Source organism: Pavona decussata, unplaced genomic scaffold (assembly GCF_977016875.1).
Source record: "Pavona decussata unplaced genomic scaffold, jaPavDecu1.1 SCAFFOLD_16, whole genome shotgun sequence".
Taxonomy (NCBI): domain Eukaryota; kingdom Metazoa; phylum Cnidaria; class Anthozoa; order Scleractinia; family Agariciidae; genus Pavona; species Pavona decussata.
In genome coordinates this window covers 4,346,448-4,360,438 of record NW_028145439.1, presented here as the reverse complement: position 1 = coordinate 4,360,438, position 13,991 = coordinate 4,346,448, and the positions used below count along the sequence as shown (strand labels likewise).

At 34.4% G+C, this 13,991-nt stretch overlaps 1 protein-coding gene across 1 annotated transcript in view; it reads left to right on the top strand.

The window, feature by feature from the left end:
* LOC146487454 (uncharacterized) overlaps positions 1 to 13,991 on the top strand; it is a 33,272-nt gene that overhangs the window by 14,366 nt on the left and 4,915 nt on the right. The window lies entirely within an intron of this gene.

Sequence of the window (13,991 nt, the reverse complement as noted above, 5' to 3'; positions counted from 1 at the left end):
AATTTCTTCTTTTGATAATCGATTTGAAATATGATTGAAATCAAGTATTAATTTCTTCTTTTGTTTTGAATTGTTTTGCATATATTATATGGTTATCTTATTTTTGATGCAATAATAGAGACCAGTTATTTTTTCATCCCAGGATATGTTTTTTTCTCATTAATGGTGTACATGTATCCTTTGTCATGATGATATTTGTTGTAAAATTGACCATAAGCATCATGTAATATTCCATGTGATCTGATATATGGTTGCCAACCAAATAATCGATGGAGAATGGCTGTTAACCATCCATCTCCAGGTCCAATTAATCCGATTCCATCATGAATTAACTCTTTGTAAACTTCATCAGGTAAACCTGTGTTGTAATGTTTTTTATGCAAATATGTGAATATTACGATACTTTTTATCTTGCATTCCTGTCTGGGCAATATTGGAAGACTCAATTTACGGTGAAGATCTATCATCGATGTTCGAATGTGTTCTTGCAATTCTGACAATTCTTTCATTATACAATTTGATTACAATATTTTTATTCATCATTATTGTCAGGTAATTGTATCCTAATATATTCAACAAAATACTTCATTGTCCAATCAGATGGATGATTGTTGAAGTAGCAATAATAGTTTTCAAATGACACATCAAAGAAGAATTCCAATTGATCAATTGATGATGACACCAAATCGGATTTGGAATGATGATATCTGTCATTTCTCCTGATATATGTGTTTATCACAATAATCTCTTGCAATGTATTGATTCCTTTAATGTCATCTTTACTCAATAATTTTATCCTTGTGTAATTTGTTTTTGGTATTGTACCACTTTTTCTTCCTATTCTCATTGCAACTTGATTGTTCAAATATTCATCAACACCTTGAACCAACTCAGCTTTGAAATTAGTTAACCAAGTATTTATTCTTTTATCAACTGCTGCCATTATTGCATCCATTGGGTCATCTTCAGATGGTTTTGATGCATCTTGTGAGTGTGATTGCTGTGTCTATTTTTTAATCCACTTTTGGCATTACTGTTTTCTTTATTGATGAATCCAACAACCCTTTGACATCATTATCCAAATGCACCATTGATTGTTGGATTTTGGTTCCAATATATGGTTTGATGATGTCTTCATTGTTGTTTATTAATTGTTGGAGTGAAATTGCATGATTTGAATTAACTCCATCTTTTATCACCAAATGTCTGTTTCCTGTATCCAGATGACCATCATCATTCAGATGTATTGGTTCTCTGTATTTGAATTCATCTGGTAAATTTTCATAAGTGACTGTAAATTCAATTTTATTTCCATTTTCATCAAGAATATGGTTTCCATTTTCATCTTCAATGTATGGCATTATATTATTTATTTAGATAAGTAAAGTTGACAAATGAATTTCAAACGATCCTTCAACTCGACCGATTTGAGGGGTCTCTGGTTCTGTTTGTTTGTGAAACATCATTCCAGTTATGCTATCCAATTTCATGTTTAATGAAATAACATTGATTCCAATTTTTACATCCAAACGATGATAAATACTTCTTCGTGATTTTGTTTGAATAAATATTCTTGTATGATTCATTCCTTTTGTTGCATAAATAATAATCGTTTTTAAAATGATGAAATTATATGCTGGTATTCTTAAAGCATTTGAGCCTAAATAAAAAATTTCATTTCTTAGAGTTCCATGAAATATTGAAATTGTACTTATTGATTTGAAATATTTGACTAAATAATTAAAATGTAATACTTTTAATTCAAAAGTTCCATTAACAGCAGTTCCTGCTCCAATATTATCCAATATTGACATAGAATCAATACTAACAAATTTCATTGATTTGGGCAAATCAAATTTATTGCTTCCACTTATTATGTTTCCTATTCTGTGGTATGTGTCAGTGTTGGTTGTTTCACCTTGTTTTACTCCATTTATCAAAATTTGTGCATTTGCAACTTGTTGATTGCTTTGGAAAACAACGGAGTATAGATTGAAAAAGTTATTTCCATCAGCAGCGATTTGAAAATTATTTGTTGGATTTGTTCTTTGGAAAACACCACTGGCAATAGTTCCAGTGTATTTCGTTTTGAATAAGTTGGTAAAATAACCCCAATTCATTGCTTCAGAATCATATATCGGATTTATTAAACCAGAAATAATCTTATTATTCATATCCAAATTGACTTGCATCTGCATATCTCCATTTTTATATTCAAACATGACATTGTCCAAGCCATCATACACTCCTGGATAAACGCTATCTGACCAATCTTTCACCCCATAAAGTACTGGAGTCGCTGTAGCTGTTCCATGCATCGTCAAATAGATGTAATTTGGAGTTTGTTTGCTGTTGTTATTGAATTGAACCAATAGCTTGCTATAAGCAGTGAAATCACGCTGTACAGCTTTGTGAATGTATGCTTCAGAAGCATCACATGATAATTGAATATTAGTCATTTCTGGTGGGTAGAATTCAAACACAATTGTGTACGTTCCAATAGCAAGAGTATAAATATTGAAACCTATCCTTGATCTGTAATCATTACTTCCACTGTCTTTAATCAATGTGATATCATAAGCTTTTTTATTCTGATGTGGGGATTGATTGAAAGCAGCTATTCCATTCACTGTGATATAATATTCTGAACTGCTTTCATCGGTATCTGTAAGATATTTGAATTCATTTGTTTTATGGCTGCTGACAAGATGACTTTGCTCCAATTTGTCATCAAAATATTTTTTGGTAGTAGCATCATTATCATCAGTTGGTTGAGCCATATCTTTGATTTGTTTATTATTCATATCAAGGTTTCCAGTCATTGCAACACTTCCATCTTTTTTCAAATATACACTCAAATCACTTCCAACAGATGGTATTTTAGCTATTTCTGTATCAACATATGCTTTAGTGGAAGCATCATTATCATCAGTTGGTTGAGCCATATCTTTGATTTTATGATTGTCCATATCGAGGTCACTATTGGAGACTTTTTGCAAATATTTAGTATCACAGAAACCTAAATTAACGACATCATATGTATTTTGTATATTGGCTCCAAGATTAGTAATTTGTTGATTACCCATATCCAGATTTCCAGTCATTTCAACAGTGCCATCTTTTTTCAAATATGTAGATAAATCAGGTGATGGTATTTTTTTTAATCTCATCATCGACATATTTTTTATTCGCCGCTTGATCGTTATTATCAGGAATTAAAACATTAATATCAGAAAATGTTTTCCGTCCAGTAATATGTTGTTCTGTTGATGTAACCATTATATCACTTTTAGCTCGTCCACCATAACCATCAAAGTTTTGCAAATCTGGTATATGAAGATGAATGTTTTCATAAGACTGATGTTCAGTCAATAATCGAACATCATTGGAGCTACCAGCCCCGTCTGGCGTGTCTTGTAGATAGATACTATTGGTATGAACACTACCAGTATTGCTGTAAATTACTGCTTTATCAGCTTGTACATTACCAGGAGCATTATCCAGCAATTGTATTTGGCTCTTTGTAACAACATCATTGGGATCAGCTCCTTGTTTAACATTAACAAGTTTTTTGTTTTGTATTCATAGTTGCCATTTTGGGTCAATTTAAACCCTATTCCTTGAGGCCCAGCGGCTCCTTGAAGAGGAACCGTTCTGAATCCTCCCGTTGTGAAAGAAGACGATGAACTATGTTCGTTGAATATTCCCATTTATATCATTTGGTTATATTGTTCCATAAAAATTCCTGTTAATTCTCTTCATGGGCTTATCAACATATAGAAATGAAAATGGCTCGTTTGTTGCTTTAATGTATTTATCCTTGTCGACTCCCAACTCACGAGATATCAGACTTCTTTCATTGCTGCTAGGAAAGTCATAGACACAGAAATGAGAGCAATTGAGTCGAATATCTTTTGGTGTTTTGTAGAACGATTGGCTCAGATAAAGAACAGAGCAGTTTTTGTGTCTGCCACGAATGAAATAATCAATCAATGGTTTCTGGTTTTTTTCACAAATAAAGTCATCAAATATTACTATCTTCTGGGCACCATCATCCTTCAATTCCTCTACTGGAATTATATCATCATTGCTACAAACAAGGACTTTATACCCGACACTATTTGATATATCAGTCAATGTTTGAATCATATCCTTGTATTTTTGTTGCTCCAAATTTTTGGCATATAAATGTATTCTATCATAATACAAAAGGGGTTTCATCAGCATATGGTACAATAAATTTGTCTTTCCAGATCCTGAATTACCACATATTAACATCCGAAACGTGTCACTTGGCATGTAACCATACAATCTTTTGAAATTAGTGTTTTTATCATGTCTGTCATAATTTGGGATTTCCATGTATATCAATACATTATATAAGTTGAGAAAAGTTAATATAAGTTAATAATATAATGGATCTACAAAGATTAAAACAACTATCTGAAGCCAAGATTAAGGCTGGAACAATAACCAAACAAGTTAGAGATACATTGAAGGAGTACAAGCATGATAAACAAGATTTACAACAAGGTTTATCAGAAACTTTCAAACCAATTATTAAAGCTCAAGAGGAAACAAAACAAACAATTGATGAAAAACAAGACAAACTGATTGAACAATTGGAGAAAAACCAAAAAGCGTTGACTTCAGGTTTGGAAGACATTGCTATGTTAACTTATCAACCAGAAACAAAACCACAATCACAATTACCAGAATCAAAGTTACCAGTAGATTATCAACCAGCAATGTCAAATTTGGATGCTGGTTTTGATGATGATGAGTTCCAAAAATTGATTCAATACGATCTTGCACCTCCGAGTTCTGTTCTCCAAGCTTCTATGCAAAGGAATATTGACATCAAGGATTATGATGCAAATATTGGCAAGATGTTGAAAAAACTTGGAACAAAAAAGGGTCCTTTATCCAAGGGCCAAGGAAAGACCAAGAATAAAGACAAAATTGATAAAATAGATGAAGATATAAAATTATTGCAAAAATACAGAGGGCGCATTAAAATAATCCCAGAAGGAATGAAAACCATCAAAAAAGGTTATGGTTATACGCAACCAAAGAGAAATGCATACAAAATATCATCTTCTGGGAAATATGGTGGACTCATGATCGATATTCCAAAATTAATGGGACAACTCAGACTTGTGGCAACAAAAGATAAACGCAAAGTAATTGACAAAAAGGTTGATTTCGATACAATCGATTTATTGACCAAGAGATTTAATTCAAAGAAGAAATACAGTGATATTGCCAAAATGGTATTTGATGAATTGAACCAACTCAGTGAGATTCCAATCCATAAATCCAGCAAAAAATTCAAGAAATTGGGCTCTGGTGTTGTTTATTTCAATGATGCTAATGATTTGATTGACAGAATGGAATTGCTCGGTGGATCCATTTTGGCTGGCAATAATGGAGTCAAAGAGGAATTTTCACAGATAGCCCATAAATTGAATCAACTTGGCTTGATAAACAACAAACAACTCATTGATTTATTGCAACAATATATAATGTAATGATATATGCAAGAAAGAGCGATACATATTTCATCTGTTTACCGACAAAAAATAGGTCGAAGTCGGCCTGAAGACTTTATTATCAAATTTGATCCACCATTGAAGCTTGACACAACAATGAGTCATGAGCTAGCTGTTGATCGAGTTTCAATGACGTACTCGTGGCATAATGTCAATTCTGGATACAACAATAATACAATGAAATACAGCCCAGATAATGGTACAAAATGGAAGACAATCACATTTGTTGATGGAATGTATTCATATGATGATCTTGATGATTATATCACTCAATCAATAATTCAAAATGGAGATAAACCATCTTCCAGCAAAGGCATCAATCTATATTTTGTGCTTTCATCATATAGAGTTGTCATTGAGCTAGACAACCAATGGAAGCTTGATATTAGAAACTCTAATTTTGGAGCGCTTATTGGATTTGAACCAAAGTTAATTAACCAAACCGAACATGGGACAAAATTGCCAAATATTACCAATGATATTGACGTTTTGAACATTAATTGTGATATAATAACTGATAGCCTCAGTGATGGACGATTCACAAATACACTGATAATGATACCCACTGACAATTTAACAAGGAGTTATCCCTTTACTTTTGAGCCAAAAAGAGCATTATTCAGCCCAGTTTCCAAATCAATTATTTCAGAAATGGGGATAACAGTGACTGACGCTTTGGGTCGGCCAATTGACTTGAATGGCATTGACTGGTTCATGAGCTTGATTCTCAGGTCTAGTTTAATATAATATATCAATATATGGTACGACAAAGTGAATTTAAGCCACGTTTTGACCCAGAATTGGGTCGTTATGCGATGAAACATATTCTTGATGAAGGAATTATGGATGTTTTCAGATCAGTTGGATCAAAACTTTTCGGGAAAACAGCAAAAGAATAAGCTAAAAAAGGAGCCAAAACTGCAGCTGAAAAAGCAGTCACCAAAACTGGTGAGTTTGCTGGTAATAAAGCAGGTGATAAAATAATTCAATTATTGAGCAAAAAACAACCTTCCCAAACAAAATCAGTGACAATGAGCCAACCAAAAATGGAGCAGCCACTGACTGATTTTCAAATAGCTGAGAGAGTCAATAGGATGATATCCGGTGGAAAACTCAAAAGAAGGAGAAAATGAAAATAATGTAACATATCTGTATAAATGAAATCATTCAGAAATCCAAAATACATTGAGAGATACGAAGATGTCTTCTTCCAATCGGAGACACCATTGAATACCGGTAATCCAGTAAATAATAGGTCACAAAAGAAAGATGGTTATCGTTTTGTTGTTGACAACACAGGAGAAGTAACACCATTTGATTGGTATAATGCAAGAATATCAGTTGGTTTTAAAGTCCAAACAATGCAAAATGTGAATATAGCAGCTGCAGACCATAATGGTATTGTTAATGGTTCACACAGTCTTATACATGATTTCGATGTAAGATTGAATGGTAAAATGGTATATGATTGTAATGATGCAAATCATTGTGTAAATATTAAGAATCTATTGGAATATAGTCCAGGATATGCTCAATCGACAGCAACAAATGAGTTTTTCTATCTGGATACAAGTCGACACGCTGAAGAACGATCGGCTGAAGATAACTACAGTAAAGGATTTGCTGCAAGAAAAGCACTTTTGGGTCTACAGTGGTTGTCAATACAGAAATACCATTGAATCGATACTCATTCTTTGAAGCATTGATGGATGAGTTATTGCCATCAACAAGATTGGAAATAAATTTGCAGATTGAATCTGATACTATTCTAATATGGCAAGCTGGGGCTGATTGTCGTGTAATTATTACCAGAATGGAGTTGATTGTACCAAGAATAACTTTCAATTCAGAGGGGCAATCACTGTATATGAGTCAGTTTTTGAAGCCACATAAATGGGTTTATTTGCGAGAAAATATTGAGAGAAGTAATTCTTCAACACAAAGAAGTGGCCATTTTCAGATAACAAGTGGGATTTCAAAGCCAAGACATGTGTTTGTTTTCATTATCAATGATGCAAATCTTGCTGCACAAACAGCAAATCCATTTTTGTACAATACATTCAATGTAGCAAATGATATGAAAATGTCAAATTGTCATCTGACAGTTGGAAATGGCAATGAATATCCTGATGTTCATTATACACCGGAAGCTGAGCCAACCAGAGTTTACAGAGATATTCTCAAATATGTGCATGCAAACAATGAGTACAGTCAAGGAACTTCATTGAATGCCAACAATTTCAAAACAATATTTCCATTCTTATATTTCGATTTAACAAAACAAAAAATGGATATCAAAGATGGTACCACAAAGTTGACATTTCATTATGAATTATCTGGTACAACAAACGCTGCATATTCAGTTTATGCATTGACATTATATGAACAAGACGCTGAACTCATCCAAAAAGATGGTAAAATATTGTTTCGATAAATGGAATAAATTTTTAATGTAACGTTAGTTATATAAAAGATATGACAACTTATCATTCACATGGAGTAAAACTATCAATTGGGCAAAAAGATAAACTAGCAAAAGCATTAAAAAACAATTCAGCAATAACAATAAGATTATCGAATTCTGAATTAACTGGTCCGGATCAGCTGATGTTAAGCAAAACACAAATAAATAGGCTGGAAAAGGCAATGCAAAACAAAACTGGAGCAGATATTAAAATAAGCAAAACACAGATACGAAAAGCTGTACAACAAGGAGGCAGTCTTTGGTCATCATTATTCAAAATTGGCACAAAATTACTACCAATGGCAGCAAAAGCAGTTGGACCATTAGCTACTGGAGCACTTTCTGGGCTTGCAAATGTGGGAGTCAATAAAATATTTGGTAGAGGACAAGTTGGTGGTTTCCTCATTCCTCAAAATAAAATTGATCAATTAATAAAATACAAAGATTGGCTCACTGAAGCACAAAAGAAGCAAATTGTCAATGCAATACATACTGGTGGACACATTGTAATTAAACCAACTAAGACACAATCAGGAGGTTTTTTGGGGACATTATTGGCTTCAATTGGCATTCCAATGGTTTTGAATGCATTAATGGGTAAAGTCTTGCAGGTGGATAAAAGTAGATCCAGAAGATCGGTCCCAGTTTTTGTTCCAAACACAACCAAAAAAGATGGTGGTTTGGTCCTACCAGTTAATTATAGGCCGCCTCCATTTTTCGGTACATGGGATCAATATGGTAAAGGAAAAAAAACAACCAAAAAAGGAAAAGGTCTGTTGTTAGGCAAAAACAGTCCATTCAAGGGGATTCCATTAATCGGAGACATTCTGTGAAATTGATAAATAAACCACTCAGTAACTTTCAACTCATTGATTGGGTCAAAAAACTCAAAATAAAACACTTCAGAGGCATTTACAGCAGAGATAATCTACCACAAAAGATGAAAAAAGATGAAGTTGGTATCATTAACCTGGATTCACAGATTGGAGCAGGTACACATTGGGTTGCGTATCGAAACGGAGACAAATATGTAGAATATTTTGATAGTTTTGGGTTAATTATGCCAAAAGAAATTATGCAATTCATGTCAACAAGTGGCAAACAATTAATGTATTCAGGTGATGAAATCCAGGAAAGAGATTCAGTATTGTGTGGCTATTGGTGTTTGTATTATTTATTTGAGAGACAAAAGGGTACAAGTATATTGAAAACAATCCACAATGCACATTTTGACATGAACAATCAAAGTGTCAATCATAATTTTATAATCCAATATTTTAAAAAATTATCTAATCAATAGTATATGAGAAAATTTTGCGAAGATTGTCAAGAAGAAACTGATCATTTTGGAGATGTTTGTTTATGGTGTACATTGGTAACAGATTCTGAAGATGATTCAAGTGACTACAGTGAGCATGAGTCTGACAGAGAATCCATCAATGATGAAAGTGACTCAGATTATGAGTCTGACTCTGATGATAATTAATCTAATATAGTGATATAAAATGGTCAAATCATATTGTGTTAAACAAAAGAAACAAACTGAATGTGTTGAGCCTGCAGGTTACAAGCAAGCCAAAAATGGTCGGCTCATGTTCTTCTGTACATGTGCTGAATGTGGTATAACTAAAACCAAATTTGTTAAAAAACAGGGAAACTAAATAGCCCCTCCGAAGGGGGGGGGGGGGCATAATGGATACTTTAGCATCAACTGGTGCTGATAGGTTAATTCAACATGCAATACCATGGATGGGAAAGAAAGCAGTTGAAATGGGTCGATATTATGGGTCTGAAGCACTTAGAAACCCTAAATTGCAAAAGAAAGCTATTGATTATGCTATCTCTAAAGCAACTCCTTTTGTTCAAAAGACTGGATCAGAGATGTTTGATAAATTATCAACCAAAGTAAGACCAAAAAGAAGGTACAAAACTGACCGAAAAGAACTTGATGGTGGTAATTTGAATACAATTTTGGAACAACTCGGTACACCAGGTAAGGTTACATCGAAGTCGATGGATGTTGTTGGAACATTAATTCCATCAACAAAGGAAGTCTTTGATAGATACAAATCTGGAGACATTGCTAAAAGTGCATTTGGCACAGATACTGGCATATTGTCGAGTCAATTTTGGTCTGGCAAGGCTGGGAAAAAGACATTAGAAAAATACAAAGATTATCCATGTCAAAGCATGGTAAAGATTGGAAAAAAATATCACAATACACCAAGTTGTTCAAGCTATGATTCAATTGGTTGGCACCCACCAAATTGGAATGAGAATGATAAAGGAATCAAAGGACGACCCAAAAGTGGTGGTTCAATTGATATACACAAAGCAATTGGCATGTTACCAAAACCCAAAGCTGGTTGGGTACTTCCAGGGCACAAATACATTGGTCCATACAATGATTTGGAAAACCAAGTAAAATATAACCCCAAAACAGGGCAAATATTGGAAATATATGATAAACCAACAGGCAAAACAGATGGAATAGCCATGCAACATGATGTTGATTATTCAGTCTGCAAAGATGACAAAAAATGTAAAAACAAAGCTGATAAAAAGATGGTTAAATCATTGGATGCTGCTCCATATTCCGAACGACAATGGGGACATTGGTTGGCAAGAAATGCAATAAATACAAAACAGAAACTGGGTCTTGGGGTTCCAAAAAACGTCAAAAGCCGTCGGGTAAAGAGGAAAACTGGCAAGAAAAATTAGCTAATGAGCTGCATAAACCCATAAGGCGTAACTTTACTCGGCGGCGTGTTATTGTAAATAATATTGATGAAATATGGGCTGCTGATCTTGTTGAAATGCAACAATTCAGTAAATGGAATAAAGGTAACAGGCATCTTCTCATGGCTATAGATGTTTTCAGTAAATACGGTTGGATTGTCCCAATAAAAGATAAAAAAGGTGAGACTATAACTACAGCATTTCAAAGCATATTCAAAGAGGGTCGAAAACCAAAGTATCTATGGACTGATAAAGGCTCAGAGTTCTACAACAAACATTTCAAAGACTTGCTCAATAAACATAACATTACACTGTATTCGACTGAAAATGAAGAGAAGTCATCAGTGGTGGAAAGATGGAACCGGACGATTAAAAATAAAATGTGGAAACGATTCACTGCCCAAGGCAATACAATGTATCTGGATATTTTGCCCGAAATATTGAATCAGTATAATAACACTAAACACAGTTCAATAAAAATGACACCGACAGAAGCATCTAAGAAAAAGAATGAAGGAACTGTTTACTTCAATCTTTATGGCAATTTGAAGCAATTATCATCTTTGCCAAAATTTAAAGTTGGTGACAAGGTTAGAATATCAAAGTATAAAAGAAAGCTGTTTGATCGAGGTTATACAGAAAACTGGACAGAAGAGGTCTTCATTATCGATAAAATTCAATACACTACACCAATCACATATTAACTGAAGGATCTAAACGATGAACAGATTAAAGGGAGCTTTTATGAACCAGAATTATTGAAAGCTAAACAGGAGATATTCAGAATCGATAAAGTTATCAGGAGAGATTACAAGAAGAAACAAGCTTTGGTAAAGTGGAAAGGATACAATGATGCCTTTAACTCTTGGATCCCAATCAAGGATTTAGTTGATGTGCAAAAATAATAAGCTCATTTCACGGCCTCACGAATATTCGATAGCGAGTCGATCCAATAAAAAAATCTATTGTTGTGTGCAAGATAAATGATATTCTTACCTCAAAAAGCGTCTACAAACATCAGAACGATGAAAGTGGAGAAATAAATGTCCAAATATCCCAAAACATAAACGGATAAACATCAAAACACAAACTCTTCACAAAATGGCGACAAAATGGCCGACACGTGTATTAACAAACTAGTGTCCAGTCCCCTTTGGGTTGTGTCATCGTGAACATGCATGAAAGCGCAAGCGTGTTAATCCAAATCAAGCAATATTACGCAATATACAGAAAAATAGCACCACAAGTGTAAAAATTTCAGAACTGAGTGTAATATATAGGTAATCGGGCCTTTGTTACATTAGTTCACAAACTCTAGTGAAGCTTTAGGGTGGTGTCAGTTGGCCCCTGACTGAAACCTATTTGACGGCTTGTGCAGAGGGTGAATTACTGAGTAGTGTGGGATGTCTTCCAGTGGACGGTACCTCCAGGGTGAGCCCGCTCAGGCCCTACTGGTTCACAGCGGGGTGCTCAGAGTTCTTTCCCGAACTCAACCTCTGTCCCAGAGGTAAACTGGGAAGGGACCGCCGCCTTGTCAGCGGCGGGGAAAAGACCTAGCAGGGGCTAGGCAAGAAAACAGCCAACCGAGCACCCCACGTCTAGGGTTTTGTCAATTTTTGTGACAAGTCACACAACGTCACGCGTGACAGTAACGGCACCCAGTCACACAACAACCATAAATTTGAATTATTTATGATTATTTTTTTCTCCATTACAGGTTAATTATATCCAAATTGGTGTTCAAAAATATTGTATTCATCATTCAAATCAGCGATTGATGAGTTGGTTGGATTTAATCGATGATTGTTTGTGAGTTGGGGTCAGTTGGGTGTCATTTATGAAAAACGAGGATTTAGGTTTTTGAGAAACCGAGGATAAAAATTTAGGTTTTTGAAAAACCGAGGATTTACGTTTTTTGAGTTCATTGTTGAATCAGGTATGAATTCAGTGAAATTTTCAAAAGTGTGCTTATAGCCCCAAACATCTAACTACTCTCTTGAAGACCAAATATTTATAAGCTTTTTAACACTATCTAACCTTTCAATAAATTTTTTTTCGTGAAGCAATTTAATGTCATAAGTATAATAGACGCCGAGAGCTTTAATTGGTTCATCGGGCCATTTAATACCTAAGGGTTTTAGCTTATTATTTCTGGAAGAACCGACCCACATTTCCTCTGTCAGTTTTAGATGAATTTATCTTAAGTCCTGACAGTTCCCTAAAAACATCCAGCAGAGTAAATAGAGTCCGTGCTGAATCCATATCTGACAGAACTGCTGTCGTATCATCAGCGTATTGGAGAAGCTTTGTTTTCTCTTTACTAATTGACAATGAACTGTCTTTCGCTTCCTCTCTGATATTCAAGTTACCGTTATGTCTCTTAGGGCCTCCACAGACGACGCAATCGATAACATTTCTGTGTGAATCAAGTTATCGACTGCAAATAGTAAAAAATAAAGTCTTTGACAACAAAGTAGTTCTTTTCCTTTTCAAAACAAAAACTACTTCAGTTGTAGAGACACTTTCTCCCGTCTGTGAGTAAGTCATTGGTTACCAAAGTCTACTTTTGCAGCGACGTAGCTCGTGGCCGCCATTTTCTGTGCGATGAACACATGCGCATTACAAGTTGCCTGGCTCCCTCAAAACATACAGGTTATCGACAACTAAAACTTTCGGTGTGTGGAAATTCACTAATTCAGTTAAGTTGTTCATTGAAAATAGTCGTCGATAACAGTTTTCCTCGTCTTTGGAGGCCCTAAGTATTCTTGGAGAGATCGATCCGATCGATCCCAGAGCTATCTTTCTTTTACTCTTATCTCCTCATTGGGCCTAGATGTGACGATTGTGTTGCTCTTAAAAAGTCCTTAACAATGATTTATGATCTTCTTGGATTTGTGAGACTCCTTAATCTCCAGATCAAAGCAACTCCATATGGTTAAAAAAAACAAAAAAAACAAAACAAAACAAAAGAAAAACAATAAAAGTAGATCCAATCGATTTTCATTTGCATTTCTATATACTTGTTGTAAATTAGGGCTGGGTGGGTTAGGTCTTATTTATTGGGGGTAGGTTGGGTGGGAGAACCTTGTAAGGCACTGCGAGTCCTATTGTTGTTTAGCCTGTGTTACGAAAAATTGTTTATAAATAAATAAATAAATTAATTAATTAATTAATAAATAAATAAAGTGTCGATCGACTAATTTGCAGTCTTAAAGTAATTTCAGACAGCTACATGG